This window comes from Siphateles boraxobius, unplaced genomic scaffold (genome assembly GCF_051911475.1).
Source record: "Siphateles boraxobius isolate OS27281-9 unplaced genomic scaffold, OSU_SipBor_1 35, whole genome shotgun sequence".
NCBI classification, from domain to species: domain Eukaryota; kingdom Metazoa; phylum Chordata; class Actinopteri; order Cypriniformes; family Leuciscidae; genus Siphateles; species Siphateles boraxobius.
The window spans coordinates 12,266,677-12,279,549 of NW_027508975.1; positions in this window are offsets into that span (position 1 = coordinate 12,266,677).

The window sequence follows — 12,873 nt, forward strand, 5'->3', positions numbered from 1 at the left end:
AACAGATAATCGATATGACAGAGAACATTTCATATACAGCATTAAAGCCCCCCTGGTGTACTCCCAGATCACAATGCAGACCACACTAGATAGCGAAATTCACTTTAAAACGCAGTAAACAAACACTGCTGGACTGCAAACAGCAGATAGGCAGCAGACAATACAGCTCCAGCCTTATTTTCCAGCCCTCTGAAGGTTTCTTCTTCAAAGAGCAGACAAGCCCAGTTGGCTGAGATAAAGGAGTGGGTGTATTCCCATTTGAATGCTGCTGGGTGGTGCTAATATGGTTTGCAGTGTTGCTGCACATCCCGGAAGACAGTCACAATTCTGATTTCCTTCTGACCTTTGGGCCATGATGACTGTCACGGTCGGCGAGGCGTTATGAGCAATGAGCGTGTTTCAAATCACACTGCTCTTTAATATTCATATTAGGCCTTCAAAAAATTCTAGAAGCAGACCAGAAGATCTGTGCAACCCCCACCCGAGTAATCACTGCTCATAGTGAAGACATAAGTTACATTATTAATGAAAAAGGCGTCCATAGATTTACATCTGAGAGGCGAGCAAAAGCATCCAGAGTGGGAAGTGACGTGAGCCTATGGGAAATATTTTTAATTTTGTTCTTTTATTCAAGCTTTGGACTTCAAGTAAGCTAACTTAATTGAAATGTTCTAAATTCAAATAAATATATATAGTAACATTTTTGCTGTGGAACGCAACAGTTTTCGCACTGCAGCAGTCTCTGCAATAATAGTGTCCGTAAATCTTTTTCTTAAAGGAATGGCCCTGGTTCAACACAAATTAAACTCTATTGACAGTACGGCGTGTGATTAATTAGCATAGAAAATTATTTAGGCACTTAGTTAAGACAACAGAAAATTTGTTTTCATTAATGCACATAATATAAATTCAAGCAAAGCCAATTCAGAGGGTTTAAAAGCAAAAGGGTGCAGCTCATTTTTTAAAGCACTTGAATTTATTACATTAATTAAAATGTGTTTATTTTAGCTTTGGAGTTGTCTAATTTTTCCTTTTAGCAATGAAACTGCTGTTCTAGTCAAATAAATGTCTGGTTTCTGGAACGTAATTTCTGTGCGTGGATGTAAAAAGTCAATCTTTTGTATCCTTGCAAGGTTAGTGTCTATTGACGTTCAAGAATTGAAATTGGAAATGACTTTGCACAGACAAGGTTATCAAATGATTTTTTCACATTTTGTCTAATATAAAGTTTGTAACTATAGTATACTATATAAACTAAGAAGAAATGTTCTGAAGACTTTGACCGTATGAATAAATTATATTTTCAAATATATTAAAATAGAAAAAAGTTATTTTAAAATTTTAATGCTATTTACATTACAGTTTTTACTATTTTTGATGAAATAAATGTAGTCCTGGTGAGCATGAGAGACTTTCAAAAAAGTCGTCCCCAATACTTTCGAACGGTGTATACAATTTACATACAATTTTCTTGTTTTTGGAATCATTTTCCGGGTTAATCATTCATAATAAGACCAGGAGTACGCATAAGTAAATATGAATGTATGCCTTGTATGCCAATGTATGTATGTCTAAAATAGCTTGATATGCAGTCTTGTTAGCAATATAAAGCAATATATTTTCCTCTGCTATCACCAAACAGCAGCCACATGTGAGAAATGAATGGGCATTTAGTCATTGTCTGAACAAGACCTCTATCTCCTACACCATAATATATTGATGTGAACGTGTGAGAATGTCCTGGTTGTATAAGACTGCAGAGAGGAAGACAGATCGACAGCAGGGCAGAGATGAAGAGTGCTAATGTCACCGTGCACTGCAGCATGAGGATAGACTGGCTGTTGATACGCATGTCTAAACCTGCGCCCTCAGCTCAGACTGCGGCTGGCGTATTATGTAAGCGCATCTCTCTCTCTCTCTCCTCTACTTTTTTTTCCCCAGTGTTCTCTCTGAGCCAACAAGCTAGCAACCTTGTGAATATTTCAAGACTGTTGCGTCAACGCCAGTGTAGCAGATTGTGGTGGACTGTAAATGTTTTATGACACAGTGCATGTGGGAAAATGTATTTTTAGAGCCTTGTTGAAATCATGAACGTACTGTAACTCTGTACATCTTTCTTTTTTTCAGCCAGGATGAGGACACTGACAGTAATAAATGAGTCGGTGTCCCGCTGCATCATGCAGGAAGTCTCGCTCAAGGTGATTCCACGATTCTTCAGCCTTCTGCTCTCCAGAAGGATTTCCGTGATTTATGAAATGCTCCAGTTTGGGTAGGAAAAGGACACAGAGGACAGGAAGGAGGGGGATAATAATGACATCACATAGGCAGAGCTAGAACACTATGATCTAGCGATGAGTGATAACATTTATTTTCTTTTTGATCTGATACCAAGTACTTTCAAGACCAATTTTGTTATCAGTACCGAGAACAGAAATGCCTGTTTTCTGAGAGAATATAAGAGTATATATAATATTAAATAAAACAAACAAACAAATCTGTCATTATTTACTCACCATCATGTTGCTTCAAAGCTCCATGACCTTTCTTTTGTGGAACACAAAAGAAGATATTTAGCACAATGTGTAAGCTGCTCTTTTCTATATAATGAAAGTCAACAGGGACCAAAGCTGCTCTTGGTCCAAAAAGAGAAGCTCGAACATTCTGCTAAATTATATCACCTTTTGTGTTTCACAGAATAAAGTCATAATGCTTCATCACACAACAGAGTTAAGGCTGCTCTGTGCCTGCTCAAAATTCAACATAAAGATGCAATGCCAAGCAGAACCTTATTTAACCAAGTGTAACAAGTTGGATCAACAACAAGTTGGAACAAAAAACCAATCAACCAATCAGATATAAGGGACAGGTTTACAGTTTATGTCAAGTTTAAGCTTACAGTGTCTTCATCAGTGTAATTCACCTATCATTTCCCTCTGATTTCAGGGATAAATAACTTGTGGTTAGGTTTTGGAGGGACATGGTTAGGATTACATTTTCAGACAGGAATAGTTCCGAATCAACAAAATATGTTGACCCATGTATGCATCTCTGCATAATCAAGATGTGCCAATGCCAGACTGATCTGACCCACTTCAGCCCCTAGTATCAAAGTGTACAATTATAATTTATACATTTTTTTCACCTCTAAGCAGCATTAAACAGTCTATGTCAAGACACCTAAGACACTTCAGAAGCGCTTCTGTGCCATCTTTTCAGTATAAATTTGGCAAAACAGGTTCAAAATGGCATGGCGGGGAATAAATGATGACAAAAATTTCATTTTGGGGTGAACTACCCCAATAAATCTAAACTGCAAATTATCAGACGTTTTGATTGTTTTCCATTCAGTAATCTTAATCCAGTCCAAAGGAATGAAAGGAGGAGACTTTTTTGATATGCTTTAATTTTCAGGGTTAATAAATAATAATAATAATTTTAAAAATCATATTAAAAAAACATTATTACGTATCAACATTATTACGTAAGGATTCACCCATCCAAACAATCCACTCGTGCTCTGTTCAATATGTGTAAAACACATATTGAGCTGACAATCTCAGTAATCTTTGCACCGTTTATGAGAAATGGACTGTGTTTTAACATAGGCGAAGGAGATCATCCACACTGCACCTGTTGATATCAAGGTTGCTAATGCTTCTGTCGTTTAGTTGAATAATCTCTGCATGTGAAGGAAATAATCCAGTGTAATGCAGGTCAGGATAATCTGGGCTGGTTATATTGGGCAAATAATCTCACTGCATCAATGTGCTGAGTTAACCCAAATGATTCTGCTCTGTAATCTTCAATGAGTTGAGTCAAATGGAGCTCTGAGAAATGTTACAGGCTTATGTGGCCGTTGTACATCTTTATATTTTAGACATTACTAAAGCAATAAACAAAAAGGGGATGTCAAGAGTTGTTGCAGCATGCAATAAATCAGATAAATAATTATATTTGTTATTATTAATAAAAATCTGAAGAAACATCTCTTGCACCAAGTAATACAGTTAACAAAGATCTTGAACTTTTAAAAATCAAGTCCTTCATTAAGTTGCATCAAACCCAAAATACAGTTGGAAAGTATGAGGTCAGTGCAGTTATCACCAAGGATAAACTCAAGAGCTCATTTCCATATGTAACAGCCGTACAGGTTTATGCAGAGGTTCAGGCGACCATCAGTCATTAATATTCATATGCTTTAGAAAACACAAATGAACACTCAAACAATAGTGGGCACACTTGACTGTTGACCTTAGAAATAATTTGATATAAAGGCTTCTGCTTGAATGCTTAATAAAATGCTTTACAAAAAGTACATTTTATTTCAGTTAATTACTTTGTTTACATTATGATCTATTAAACATGTGATAATATTTTTTATCATGTATTTTATATGGGTCTATTACGGTGGCCGAGAGAGCTCAACGCGCTGCGACTGAAGAAAACACACGCAAAAAGAAAAAACACCAGCAAATTGAGAAAACATCTCCATCAGTTTGACAACACATGCTGCAAATACTCACAATGCAACCAAACACAGTTCAACACGCTGCAAATATTCACAACGCACAAATAATAAGAAAGTTAAAATAAGCTAAAAACGTAGCTTTCAGGTCATCAACAACACCACTGACGAGTAGATATTGAACAATAAGCATGTCAGTACGTCATTTGTTGTATCCCATTGAAACATTTCCATTGTGGTCTGTGCTATTTGCAGTGTTTCTGTGGGTGCATTGTGATTTGCAGCACATGTGTTGTCAAACTGATGAAGATGTTTTCTTAATTTGCTGGTGTTTTTTCTATTCGCATGTTTGCAACGTGTTGAGCTCTCTTGGCCACTGTAGTCTAGGACAAAGGTAAAGCAATAAAACGTGTATATAAAAGCATTTAAAAAATAGTAATAATAATAAATATTAAAAAAAAATCTAAATTTGGAGTTGGGAAGTTTTTTTTCTTCTTACTGAGGATGCACAAAGTTACACAAAAGAAGATATTGGACCCCACTGACTTCTATTAAAAAAATTGTCCTATACTATGGAAGTCAGTGGGGTCCATCAACCGACATTCTTTAAAATATCTTCCCTTGTGTTCAGCAGTAGCAGGTTTGAAACAATTTGAGGGTGAGTAAATGATGACAGCATTTTCATTTTGAAGTGAACTATATGTTTGTGGGAACAGTGATGGATTTTTTTCAAGATTCTTTACTGCCACTATTGATAAATTGAATGCATCATTTTTGAATGCATCAACTTTTGAACAGTAGAGTAGCTATATATATATATATATATATATATATATATATATATATATACGTATATATACACTCACCTAAAGGATTATTAGGAACACCATACTAATACTGTGTTTGACCCCCTTTCGCCTTCAGAGCTGCCTTAATTCTACGTGGCATTGATTTAACAAGGTGCTGAAAGCATTCTTTAGAAATGTTGGCCCATATTGATAGGATAGCATCTTGCAGTTGAGGGAGATTTGTGGGATGCAAATCCAGGGCACGAAGCTCCCGTTCCACCACATCCCAAAGATGATCGATTGGGTTGAGATCTGGTGACTGTGGGGGCCATTTTAGTACAGTGAACTCATTGTCATGTTCAAGAAACCAATTTGAAATGATTCGAGCTTTGTGACCTCGGTTTAACGTCTCATCCGAAGGACGGTGCTTTTTGACAGTATAGTGTCCCCATCACTATACTGGGGTGTTAGGACCCACACAGACCCCCTGAGCACCCCCTCCTGGCCTCACTTACACCTCTTCCAGCAGCAACCTGGTTTCCTCAGGAGGTCTTCCATCCAGGTACTAACCAGGCTCAGCCCTGCTTAGCTTCAGTGGGCAACCAGTCTTGGGCTACAGGGTGATATGGCTGCTGCCAAATTCTGACTCTATCATCTGAATGTCTCAATCCTATTTGTAGTGGAGATGAGTGGTACCCGGTGGGGTCTTCTGCTGTTGTAGCCCATCCACCTCAAGGTTGTGCATGTTGTGGCTTCACAAATGCTTTGCTGCATACCTCGGTTCTAACGAGTGGTTATTTCAGTCAAAGTTGCTCTTCTATCAGCTTGAATCAGTCGGCCCATTCTCCTCTGACCTCTAGCATCAACAAGGCTTTTTTGCCCACAGGACTGCCGCATACTGTATGTTTTTCCCTTTTCACACCATTCTTTGTAAACCCTAGAAATGGTTGTGCGTGAAAATCCCAGTAACTGAGCAGATTGTGAAATACTCAGACCGGCCCGTCTGGCACCAACAACCATGCCACGCTCAAAATTGCTTACATCATCTTTCTTTCCCATTCTGACATTCAGTTTGGAGTTCAGGAGATTGTCTTGACCAGGACCACACCCCTAAATGCATTGAAGCAACTGCCATGTGATTGGTTGATTAGATAATTGCATTAATGAGAAATTGAACAGGTGTTCCTAATAATCCTTTAGGTGAGTGTATATATATATATATATATATATATATATATATATATATATATATATATATATATATATATATAAAACTGGGAAATTAAATTAGAATATGAAGATACAGCTTCTTCAGAGAATCAAGATTGACATGCAAAACCATCTCAACCTGCAGTCAAAATAAACTATCATGCAAAGAGAAAGTTGGTTTCAGATTTTCCTATGTTAGTTCAGGTGAGATATGAATGAATGCAGCGATACATCATCAGGACATGACAGCGTGCAAACTGAACTCCAGACAGAACTGCAGAAGAAAAACCATGGCAACCCTTTGTCGTTCATCATCTCTGTGTACAACAAAAGATTTCTTTGTAGCTCCCGCTCCACTTTTCTCTTTTTGTAGAAGATCCCTTCTCTAAGGCCCAATGAAAATATCACCAATAACTGAAAATGAACACACTCCTCATTTCTCTTATGTGGCTTTTGTGTCACCATTGGAGATTGTCAAAAGGGTGATCAGTCTGGGGGAGACTGAAGGTTTGTGGGGTTGTGAAGCTAGATGTACGTCCCCTCGGGCCTCCACCCCCAACCTGTTACTCTTCTGTTACTAGGCAACACCTGCTGGCATGTGCTAAATAAAGATTAGCACCAGGCGAACTGCCTGGCAGCGATGTAAAGGCTTCTAGGAGACAAAAGCACAGCCCTGCTTTCTTACAACTTTCAACGTCCACCTCACAGTCTCTTTCTTAAAATGACAGATGTAATCCTAACCATATCCCTCCAAAACCAAAAGCACGTTCTAGTTCAATAGCATGCAAGATCAGATATGTACTGTATATTTAATTTTTATCCTGCATATATGGCAAGCACATAAGACATCAGTGTACAAAGTTGTCTACCTTACCCCAATTTGCAATGCTAAGCTTATAAAAAATTATTTATAATTTGATCTGTCGGTTCCGATTTCACTGTAAATGTCAATTTGACGTCATTCATCTTTGCATGGTTACGTTACGTCCGTAAAAAGAAATAAAAAAGACCAAGCTACTATGAGTGTGTTGAGGATACATTTACCTCTCGTTAGTTTAAAATGGATTACATCATAAGAGAATATTTGTTTTCGATTTGAATTGGTTCATTTTAAAAGCAGTAGGTTTTGGATCATTTTTGACACGTTCCAGAAAGTAGTTCACAGATATACCGAGACGGCAGATTGCGCATCCTGCTTGTTTTCTTTATTTTACAAAAGCATTTTGACTGATATCATAAAAAAAAAAAAAAAATCCAAGTGAATACGCCTGCACGTTTGTTGACCCCACAGGGCTAAAATTGTCTAGAATAATCTAGAAAGGTCTAAGTAATCATCATCTGGAGAATCACCTGTCGTCAAAACCAAGAAACCTTGAACTGCGGAGAGCCTGCAGTCATCAAGGGAAAGCAACAGAACCATGCTAAAAAGAGAGTAAATATCAGCATGGCTTTTGAGAGGTGGTGCCAACTTTGAGATCTTAGCGGACTGAAGACTAACGCAGAGATTTTTTTCCCCACCCAATTTTTGTAGTAGCTCAAAAGATAGCTAATTTGCTACATGTGATCTGATCTGACAGAGTAATCGTTAGATCTAATAGTTAGTAGTGATTTTAAAAAAAAAGAACAAAAGTGGCAGATTTGTTACTTGGTTGGTCAGATTAAATTTTTTTTGGCTGATTCCGGAGAAACACACAATGTAAACTTTCGTTCCTACCAAAACATTAGTTCAGAGAAAATGGAGGAGAAGCTAATAATCGCCGTTGCTGAGTTTCCTATCATTTATGATATGACGTTGTTTGCTTATAGGGACCAGTTAAAAAAGAACGAGGCATGGGATAAAATAGCTGGGATAGTTTACATTTTTGTTCTTAAAGTTGAACTTATTTTAACTTGAATCACGCGTTTTTTAAAACGCTGTGACATGCACAAGACGCAGCAAAAGACACGAAGCTCGAGCACACAGTTTAGCGCGTGTTTACATAGTTAAATAGAAAAGCAGTGAGGTGGAATGCAAAAACACCAATCTCATGTGACATTTAATGTTGTGACACATCTCTTTTCCCTGCTACGTCAGAGCGGCCAAAGCGTCAACAAGCTTCCACGTACTTTTTGACAAGCGTCCTTGACAGGGTGGCCAGTGCTTCTTTGTCGCTCAAGTGGGCGGCGGTGTGAACGTACAGTAACTTGCCTCATTTCGTATGCGTTCTATGAATATGTAAATTTTCACCAGTGATTTCAAACCACGCTTTTGAGACTATCTTTGGTTCACTGCGGTTTAAGGGTAACTCAACCCCTGGTCAGAGCCTAACTCAACCCACTTGCAATATTTGAAAAATGCTGGAAAAGTACCTGCTTATGTCAGGCAGTACCAACACATCCAATAGGAAAATTCAACTGCAGTAGCCACCGTTCAACCTGAAGAGGGCAGCACTCAGACGTTTTTACACCATATACTGTAGAATTAAAACACATATACCCAAATGTCAAAAAAATTTCTTGAATCAATGAACAGCATTAATAAAGCCCCAGTCATACAGATCATTAATTAAAAAAAGTTGTTTTAGGGGTTAGTTACCCTTTAAAGAGAAAATACTAAACATGTTGACTTAGGAATTTGCACATGGTTTGTCTGTTTGGATTTAAAGAGGTAGTTCACCCAAAAATTTTTAATTCTGTCAATTTTCTTACCCTCATGTCATTCCAAACATGTATGAATTTCTTTCTTCAGTGAGAAATATCACAAAATATGAAATTCAGGGGGAAAAAAATGTATTCAATATCATCAAAAGGCTAAATCATCATCTCCATCATACAAGAATAGCATTGACTGATGTGATGTGTACAATTATGTTTCCCTGTTGACACATCACTATTTATCAGGTTTTGTATTTTTATTGGTGTTGTTTTGTTAGTCTTAAATTCTTTTTGAAATTTGCATTAAAAGTCTTTAATTAAAAGTCTTAAATAGCTTTCCTTTAAACAGGCAGATTCCCAGGTGCAAAAGACTTGAATATTACATCAAATCATTGCAACACCCCAACCCGATCTCATGAGAAAAGGCAACTATTTTATGTTTTGCTGAATTTGTACAATTTTGAGTTTTTAGAAAAAAGTAGGCATAAAGCTTCATCACCCAACCCCTAAACCTAACCATCACAGATAGCATACGCAGTTTGAGGCAAACATCTGACATTTTTTCTTCTGAATAAATTATTCTTCTGAGAAAAAAACTACAGCTTAAAGGGGTTTTGCAATGTTGACCTTGATGTCATTGGCTGGTTGTCTAGCTAATCCACCATCTAGAGCAGTTTGGTTCAGTTCATTGGGCAGTTATGACTCACAAGAAACCATGTTTTCTCTATTGTTTTCCCTAGTTTAAAATCTTTAAAAACCAGCCCCAGACAAAAGGATTTTTGGAAGATAATATATTCTCCAGCTTTAAATGTCTCTATTTCCTGAACCGAACGCCCCCACGTTCATGCTTGGTTTTGTCATACTCTTATTTTAAATTTAAAGTAAACCTCGTATGTGGGAAGAGGGTGAAGCATCACTCGAGCGTCCCCCTTATCATGATGATGCTTCTGCTGCTAAAACAGGACGTTCGGGGGTGTTGGTGGGCCCGTTTTTTCTCTCTCCTTCCCCTCCTCTCATATAGGACACTCCAGGATGCCTCATGCTAAAAACTGCTAAGGATAAGCCTCTGTCATGAATGTACATTTGGGATTATGTAATGTAAGGGTTATGCAATGGCTGCCAGCCACAGAAGGAGAAAACCGGCGGATGAACTTGTATTTTTTTGTGGGGATTAGACACATATTTCTCACATTCACTCCATTCCGCCCTGTACACCCAGTCACAGATGTTCAAACATCACATGACTCCAATTGTAAATATTCCTAGACATCCCACTCTAATGTTGTAAAATGATCAGTATTAATCATTATTATATCTCTTTTGACCAGAACATGCAACAAACTATATTCCGATGGGTTGCTGGCTTTTTGCCGCTGCTTGCCGCTGAACTGCGTCACTCATTACCATAAAGTTGAGCTACTTTCAACTTTCTGATTGACGCTCAAAACGCGACGACGATGGATTTGACGCTCCTTGCAGCTGAGAGAAGCCAGCTTCCATTGAGAATGAATGACTTCAGGTAGCTTTGGAAGCTCAAGTCGGCGGCGGTGTGTACGTACAGTTACACTCAAGCTATTTTAAAGCATGAAGACATTTTTTTCAAGGAAAAAACATTAAAATATGTCATTTTAGTGAGCAAAGATGAGTTTTAAGGGATAACATTATTGACTACAGGGGGACTTTAAATAGGACCTTGTGCATAAATGGTACGGGATATACTGTATAATATGAACTTTTTGAAGCATGGGTCAAAGTGGTAGTTGTGTGGACTGTCAATGGAGGGACAGAAATCCGTCAGATTTCATTTAAAACAATTTGTGTTTCAAAAATGAACAAAATACATTTTTGGGTGAACTAACCCTTTTTATGGCAATAATGAGGGTATCTTGACAAACGAGAACCTTGTCGGTCAGGACTTGTGCACCGGTGTGACTGTTAAGGGGCACATTGGAAGGTGTATGCTTGGGAAGTAGATGGCTGGACCTCAGCTTCTTCATTCCCATCTGCTGTGTGTAGATTTTCTGCAAGGGCTGGTGGAAGTTCTCAGCTGTGATGTGCAGTACTTAAATGCATTTCTTAAAGATTTATTTTGGATTAAAATAACAATGTTGTAAGTGCTCATGTATTAGGTCACTTTCACCCTCAGTCCTTTCTATAATGCCACTCAAGCTTGAATGTCCTATTATTGTAGTCAAATACATCCTTTGTTGAACTGAAATGTCCTTTTGCATCAAACTTTATATAAAACCAAGTTCTGCATTGCAGAAAGCCCTTAAATGGTGCTGGTATGGGCATGTGTTACGCAAATTACTAACCTCGGTCAAGTGGTTGCTCATTTAGAATACTCTGAAATCAACAACATCAGAACATGGTTAGGAACAAATTGTTAGGTTTTAGTGAGGGTTATATTAGATCTCTTTCATGTGCTGTGCTGTGGTGTGCTGTGACATTCCCTGCATGTGGTGGTTGTGTCGGTGTGGTTAATTATGTTCGAGCTCTCTGCAGTGACCATAGTAACAATCTCCACGGTCTGTAGAATCACTGCCTTGTCTCTAGAACAAACCAACATGCCAGAGAAAAGAGAGAGGGTCGAGTCTGTCAGTCAAAGCAGGAGACCAGACAGCTCTTGTCAGTCCGAGAGAAAGAACACTAACTGATAAACAGGAAGTGAGATGGATGGCTGCAGGGAAACAATCACCATGAGGTAACGAAGGGAGATAAACTAAACAACTAGCATTCAACACAAGACAGACAGAGAATTAAAGATAAAAAAGGGCAAGATTGTGATCATGCATTCCCTGAGTCAGGGAAGGACAGTGAAATAATACTGAACGGGATTGAACCAAGACAGACAATAACCTGATCCTGATGAATCTGTGTGAAAACCAGAAGATGGATACTTAAGAGACAGATAAAATCTCACATACTTGCCCGCCCCTATACTGCTGCATGGCATGCTCACTAGGACAGGGGTTTTCAAAGACCTCCCGCACTGCCCATTTTGTAAATCTCCCTTTTCTGACTTCAGGTCTTGCAGTCTCTTTTAAAGAAGTCATGAGTTGTATGACGATGTCTTTACTACATTTCAGGGCTTAAGAGTGGGAATAACATTGCTGTCTATGGAGGGTCTTAAAGCTGTCGTATTTCATCAAAAATACCTTCATTTGTCTTCTTACGGAACATTCTTTAGAATGACATGAGGGTAATTAATGATCGAAATTTCATTTTTCGGTGAACTAACCCTTTAAGGAAAGCATCACTATGTTTCCACCCAAAGTTGCGAATTTAACTTGCGCAAAACCTGTGCAATATTGGTATACCACATAAAACATTTGCAAATAAAGCACCATTTCCATCCAGTGAGTCGAAGAGAACAATAGTACCTTCCTGATAAACTGCCACTAAATATCACTAAGAAAAGTAGGAGAAGCCACTTTATATAATAATTTTTGTATATAATAAATGAAGATTGCGCCTCAGTGTGCGAAGACGAAACGTAATAAACATGGTCTTGCTTTCTGGGAATGCAGTCATGTACGCAGTTCAGGGAGGTAACTATACCGAACCACAGAAATCAGCATTTCAGATGCTGTGCGACAATATCTGTCCTCTGGCTAGTCCAGTTATGCCGTCCCATTGCGCAGTCACATGACTTTCAGGATGTGCATAGAGGAAGTTACTCGTTAAATGCATCTTCATCAATTTTTTTTATCCGATAAGAAAACTATCCGACTGAATTGAGCGCATACGTTTTATTAATGCACTTTTCTAGAATTT